Here is a 7,091-nt window from a genome sequence, read left to right on the forward strand (position 1 = left end):
AAGTTTGAACATGGTTGCAAATTTTTAAATGAAGACCTAGAAGATGCTACACTGCTATGGGTTGTCATGGTCAATTCAATTTCAGTCCTGTTTGAACTTTGAACAATTTCATGAGCAGGCTAACCTTAAACTAATGCATAAACTAATTCCTAAAACTAGAGATGCCACCAATCCCAGAGGCAAAGGTCTAGGAAGGTCAGATGGTATATCGAAAGTTCCAAGTCCTAAAATCACCAGGCGTTTTGGTGCTGTCTGCACCCAGCCTGTAGCTTCCTAATTATATAATTTATCGTTATCGGATTCTAATCTGCTTTCCAGTTCACAAAGATCAGAGCAATGAATTAAAAATCTGAAAATCTTGGCACTATGCTGATAGAGTTCTGCTCATCTTTTAGTAATATAGTATGATACAAAATGCGTATTTTTCTTTGAGAGTATATATAAATATTGCATATCCCGCAAAAAGTATGTTCCCTAAGGGCCCTTGGCTCATCATTCTTGGAATATTTCCAGCCTGAGCAAGAGGGAGCAGAGGGCACCTCTCTGGTCCTTTCTTGAGGATTGATTTCCTTCAATTCACAAAGCTTTTTCCCCCCAAGTTTACAGAGTTAGAATTGAAGCACATTCCGTGAGAAGTGGGTGAAACTGAAAGTGTGTATTGAATTTCAATGGTAATATTCCAATCTCAGAGTTGAAAACTTGAGTTCATGTCTCTTAGGGTGAGGTCTCCTCTTCTTAGCGGACCCTAATTGAGGTTTATCACAGTGACCCACTTCTCACTTTTTTGTCTGGGAGCAGGTGTTGACTACATACATACAAGGGCCTTAATAAATCAGACACTAAAGATTTCGCACTGTATCTTTCATGTTGATAATATAGATTTTGTTCCCCATCTGCATGTGGTTACATAAAAACAGCAAATCTACTGATATCTTATGTCACGTGTTACAATAATTTTAATGCATTAGAGTCTAATGGCATCTCTCACCACCCTGGGCAAGTATTTAATTTGTTTGAACAAATGGTTCATTCAAGCATATTTTAAAAAATATTCAACTTAGTGTCTTTGTCCCATTCAAGACACTGGAGAGTGAGCTAAAGGAACAATTTTACCCACTGAAAAATAAAAAAAGAAAAAGAAAAAGATGAAGGAAGCCAAGTGGTGTTCATAAGAATGATCGAGATCAAGACAGAAAGAATGAATCTCTTTTCTTAAACACACTCTGCATTGGTTGATGACTGCTTTTACATATATATAAATATGACAGATATTCTAGTTGTAGGGACTTTTGTTGTTATTTTTTTTCATTGAGCTCATCTTCACTTTTCCATTTAAAAGGCTACACCGGCTAAGTACAAGCATTAAATTGTAAAAGTATTTGAATGTTTTAACTATGATGATTGGGTTTAATGCCACTCTTGAAACTGGTTTTGTGTAGAAGCATGCATGTATGATGGGAGGAAATATATATATAAAATCATGATAAAAACAAAGAGAAAGTGGGGAAAAAATGAAAAGATAAAGTGGTTTAAGTGGGATTGTGATCACCTTAGGTATGAGTCCCACCACCCTTCTTTTCTTTTTTGTAGTTGGAATTAAGCTTAATAGAGTTGACTTGATTTTTGTATAAGAGTTCTGTAACTCCTTTTTTTTTTTTCTTTTAAAACCATATTATTTTTAAGGCAAAAGGCATTTACCTCCCTTGAAGTTTGGGGAAAAAATAATAACCTCCCTAAGACTTCAAAAATATTGTAAACTTTACTTGAAGTTTGTTAAAAAGAAATATTTTTTTAAAGGAAGTCTTGTGTCTTTTTGACAAAGTTTAGGGAAGGTCTTTGGAATTTTTAAGCAAAACGCGTCTCAATAGGAAAAGAAAATGGAAAAATAAAAGAATGGGCCTGAAATAAATATCAATGGTGAGTGATGAATTAGAGTTTGAGAGTTTGAGTCTTGGTTTAGTTAAAATTTTGTTTGATTAAAAGAAATGAAAAAAAAAAAGGTTTTTTTTTTTATAGTTTACTTTTTACTTCTTTGATAACTAAATTTAGAAAAGTGAATTTTTTTTTTTTTTTTCTCTTTTTTCTTCCTAATATTTTCTAAGTCCCAAATGAGACTTGGGAATATTATAGATATTTTTTTCAAAATTATGCCAATGTAGGATTCTACCTTGCACCAGTAGTTGAATCCTTAGCAACAGCAACTTCTCATCAGCTGTTCTTTTTTCTTTTCTTTGGGTGATGAAAACCAGTTATAGAAATGGGGATTTAATAAATTTTTTTTTAAAAAAAAAAAAAAGCTTACAAATATACACAAAGGCTTTCAAGCCCTGGCAGATTTCCAAAACGGCGTCGTGTAGCATCGTTCACAAGACACCTTGCACTGCAGGATGGCTGGTGCCTATCCTGAGCTGCAAGCCAAGTTGGTCCAGCACATACGCTGTGGACTGTTGAAGTGACTAGAGAGACAGCTTGTCCTCTGCCCCTAATATCTATATCCCCCCAGGGGCTAAGACTGTAAAAAAGCTAAACCAGGTATTGGTTAATGGTTATATAACGTTAATGTGGTCATTCTTATTTTCCATGCGGCACTACGGCACCCCTGCTTCACTCTCCCTAACCGTAGTCAATAAATTTAAAGTGGGGGAGGAGACTTTGATTATTTATACCTAGAGGCCCAGTCTCTGCAGTTCAGCTGAGAAATGTGATTTTTTGCTTGATTTCTTTGTCCTTGCTTGCTTATATGTAAACTCATTCTAATCAGAGTTTTGCATTTTTTTTTATTTTTATTTGATAAGGTCTGAGGGTGGGGGTTAAGGAGAGGAGAAATAAAAAGGGGAGGGGAGGGGAGGGGAGGGAGCGGGAGGATAAGCAAAAGAAGCTGTCTTTCTCATACACAGATCCCTATGGAATGCAGGAAGGATGCCCAGCATTGCATGCTGGAGCTCATTCTTTTTGTTTAGTTTAAAGGAACCTGCTTTGTTCTCTTTAGAAATCTTTCAGAGGGAGAGAGAGAGAGAGAGAGAGAGACTGGGGGCTGGGGAATGCATGGATTCAGGAGTTGGATTTGTTTAGATAGATGGTTAGATTTGTTCCCATGGGATTCTGCAGCTAGAAAACAAAAAACAAATGGAGGGAAGCAAGATGTGTTGGAATTATTTGTTTAATGGTTTCCCAATGATTGAGTTGGCCTGCAGTTAGTGAAACTTGCTGAGAGCTAGCCTCTCTCTGCTAAGTGAGAAAGAGGAGAGACAGAGAGCAAAGATGAAGTCCATGGATAATGATAACAACTGGTTGGGTTTCTCTCTATCCCCACACATTAACATGGAGGTTTCTTCAAATCCTCATGACCATCATCAAACTCAGCCTCCTCCTGCCGCTGCTGTTTCTGCTGCCCATCCAACAAGCTTTTTCCATTCTCCCACTCAACTCAACTACCCTGGAATCTACTATGGAGTTGAGGGTGATCAGAATGGGGGCTTTAATTACTCTTCCTTATCTGTCATGCCACTCAAGTCTGATGGGTCTCTTTGTATAATGGAAGCTCTCGGCAGGTCACAATCACAAGGTTAGCTCAAGCTACTTCTGTATTTCTTCCTATGGGGTTTTCCTCATTTCTTTGAAAATGTTAAAGAAGAAAAAATCACTTTCTTAAATAAACTCCTGGAGTTGTCTTTCTTTGACTTTTTATTTGAAGGAATGGTGCCAACTTCAACTCCAAAACTGGAGGACTTCTTCGGTGGTGGAACAATGGGGACCCATCACTATGATCATCAAAGCAGTGACAGAGAAGCTATGGCTCTGAGCTTAGACAGCATGTATTACCACCAAAACCCAGCTGCCGAGCCCAACAATCAGGCTTGTCCCTATTACTCTTCTGGGTTTAGAAGCCATGAGATGTTTCAGGCACCAGTAGAGGAGCAGAGTAAAGAAACCCACCTGCACCTTCCAGATTGCAGTCTTCAGTTCCCTGCAATGGCGCATGATGGGATCACTGGCATGAAGAACTGGATTTCAAGGAACTACTCAACTAGTCATGCATTGGAGCAGAAGATGATGGGTTGCATGGGCGAGGAAGCGGAAGAAACTGGGTCTATTAGTGCCATTGGGTATGGGGATTTGCAGTCTCTGAGCCTTTCCATGAGCCCTGGCTCTCAGTCAAGCTGTGTTACAGGTTCTCAGCAGATTTCACCTGCAGTCACCGAGTGTGTGGCCATGGAAACAAAGAAAAGAGGGCCTGAAAAGGTGGATCAGAGGCAAATCGTTCATAGGAAGTCCATAGACACATTTGGGCAGAGAACCTCGCAGTATAGAGGTGTTACAAGGTTTGTCATTTCCTGATCCTTTAATCCCGATGTTCTCTTTTAAACTTGCTTTCCCTGTGCATTATTTTGCCTGTTCTTTCTTGCACGCACCGCATGATTGTCTTTGGCAGCGTTTTTCTTTTCTTTCTCTTTTTTAAATTTATTTTAATTCCATACGTTCTTCTGGCTTTCTTCTATATTATTCTGATTTTCTTGAAGGGGTTTATGTCCATTAGGCATAGATGGACTGGTAGATATGAAGCTCATCTATGGGACAACAGTTGCAAGAAGGAAGGCCAAAGCAGGAAAGGAAGGCAAGGTTAGTGAGGAAATAAATAAAATCCATCTAAAATATGCCCTGAATATTTTTCTTTGATGGCTCTTCTGTTTTGGATATCTTATATTATTGCCCTACTCATGTTACTGATACCTCATGTTCTTGCTGATTGGTGGTTCGTTCCTTCGATGAAATGATAATTTTCAGTTTATCTGGGTAAGCTTTCTTATTTACCTCATCAGACATTTGAGCGTGTCCTGTTCTTTAATATTCATCAAGTCATTTCCAAATATTGATTTGCAGGGGGTTATGACATGGAAGAAAAGGCTGCAAGAGCTTATGACCTAGCAGCGCTTAAGTATTGGGGTGCTTCCACCCATATCAATTTCCCAGTAATGTTTCAACTCCTATTGCTTCTGCTGTTCTACCAATCCATCTGCTTATCTATTGTTACTGAACTGCTATTGTAACTTTGTTTTGGCAGTTGGAAAATTATCAACAAGAACTTGAAGAAATGAAGAACATGACCAGACAGGAGTATGTTGCTCACTTAAGAAGGTATAACTTTCACTCAGTTTGTGTTCCAGTGCCTGCCTTCATTTGTGCAAAATCTCACTTCGTCTTAACTTCCTTGCAGGAAAAGTAGTGGATTCTCAAGGGGGGCTTCAATGTACAGAGGAGTTACAAGGTCTTGCTGTTCTGATTAGTAGTAGATAGTAGTTTAATTGATGTGACATGATTTCTCATTCTATCAGAAAAATTATTGCTCTGACATTTTGGTTTCTCTTTCAATGTCGAGCAGACATCATCAGCATGGGCGTTGGCAAGCTCGGATAGGCAGAGTTGCAGGGAACAAGGACCTTTATCTTGGGACTTTCAGTAAGTTATTTTGAATTTGAGTTCATAAAATATAGTTTTTGCACTCTTTGATCATCTTCTGTATTCTAAGCTGTGATACTTTATAATCTTCAAACGGCCCGACTTTGATGCACTCTTTGATCCTTTGTGCTCTTTTTAGCCATTGGCATTATTTCCATGAGACTGATCTTGAGCCACTTTATGGTTCAGAGCTGATACACAGCAAGACTTAGCTTTTTTAAGAATGCCACTTAATTGATTAATGCCCAGTTGAGGTTAATATGGGGATTTGTTCGGCACCTTATGAACATGATCACTGTCCACTCTTTTTTGGCAAAAGCCATTCCCAGTTCTTATTGAAATGAGACTTCAGGTACGCAAGAAGAAGCAGCTGAAGCCTACGACATTGCAGCTATTAAATTTCGTGGTGTAAATGCTGTAACCAACTTTGACATTACGAGATACGATGTGGAGCGTATAATGGCGAGCAGTACACTTCTGGCTGGGGAATTCGCTAGGCGAAACAAGGAGATTGAGCCAAGTACTGAGGCTTCCAATCACAATCCACAATGCCATGGCAACAGGGAAGCCCTCCTTCCACCGCAGAACAATGGAAGTGAAGCAAACTGGAAAATGGTCCTCTACCAGTCCTCGCAACAGCCAAGCACCTCCCTAAAACAGCTTGATCAGAAACAGCAAGGAAGTCTTGAAAATTATAGAAGCCCATCATTCCCAGTGGCACCGCACGACCTGATCGGGATGGATGCCTTGAGCTCAGCTCAGCAAGAGGTGGAAGACTCGGGCAAGATGGGTGCAGCCCACTTGTCAAATGCTTCCTCGCTGGTGACGAGCTTGAGCAGCTCAAGAGAAGGCAGCCCTGATAAAACCAGCCAACCAATGCTCTTTGCCATGCCCCCAGCTGCATCCAAGATGTTCAATGGTACCACGAGTACTGTGAATTCTTGGATCCCTCCACCTCAGCTGAGGCCTGCACTCTCCATGCCTCACATGCCAGTCTTTGCTGCTTGGACGGATGCATAAACCTATTGCCATTTTTAACTGTCTAGTTTTTGCATGAACACGCGGAGAGAGAGAGAAACAAGAGGCACAGACAGGACAGAAAGACGTTGGTTTCATGCAAGTTTAATGAATTAGGTGAATGTAATTTTTGGGGCGTTAATGGAGGTATGGGTGGGGCCTGTAAACTGTTGGTAAGCAAGGATTCATAGTTTTTGAAACTCATCTTTTTAGCCCATCTTATGAAGATCTTGAAATGGTGGAAGGAAGCTTTAAAGGGGATGATGATATGATTTAACTCTTTGAAATGATTTTGGCAATATGGGATGACCTTATTCATAATTAGATCCAGCTTTATTGGTCCTATGAAGTACAGAACCAGCTCAGTGTCCTGCAATAATGCAAATATGGTCTTTGCTTTGAGCCTTTTGACCACAAAATCTCTGAGCTCTTCACCATTTAGTTCAGTGTCTCCTTGACAACATCATTACAATTTGCTTTTTTCATTTGAGCTTTCTCCAAAGGTGACAGACGTTCCATCCCCATTATTCAAAAAAGGGGGAAGAGTGGTGGAAAGAGATTCCCACATTAAGCCCCTTTTTAACTTAATGGCCATAATTAGTTTGAAATTATCTGCC

At 39.6% G+C, this 7,091-nt stretch overlaps 1 pseudogene; it reads left to right on the forward strand.

Annotated features, from left to right (window-relative positions):
• Positions 1-2,580: 2,580 nt before the first annotated feature.
• Positions 2,581-6,761, forward strand: LOC131144668 (AP2-like ethylene-responsive transcription factor ANT; annotated as a pseudogene).
• The last annotated feature ends 330 nt before the right edge of the window (positions 6,762-7,091 follow it).

Source organism: Malania oleifera, chromosome 1 (assembly GCF_029873635.1).
Source record: "Malania oleifera isolate guangnan ecotype guangnan chromosome 1, ASM2987363v1, whole genome shotgun sequence".
NCBI lineage: Eukaryota > Viridiplantae > Streptophyta > Magnoliopsida > Santalales > Ximeniaceae > Malania > Malania oleifera.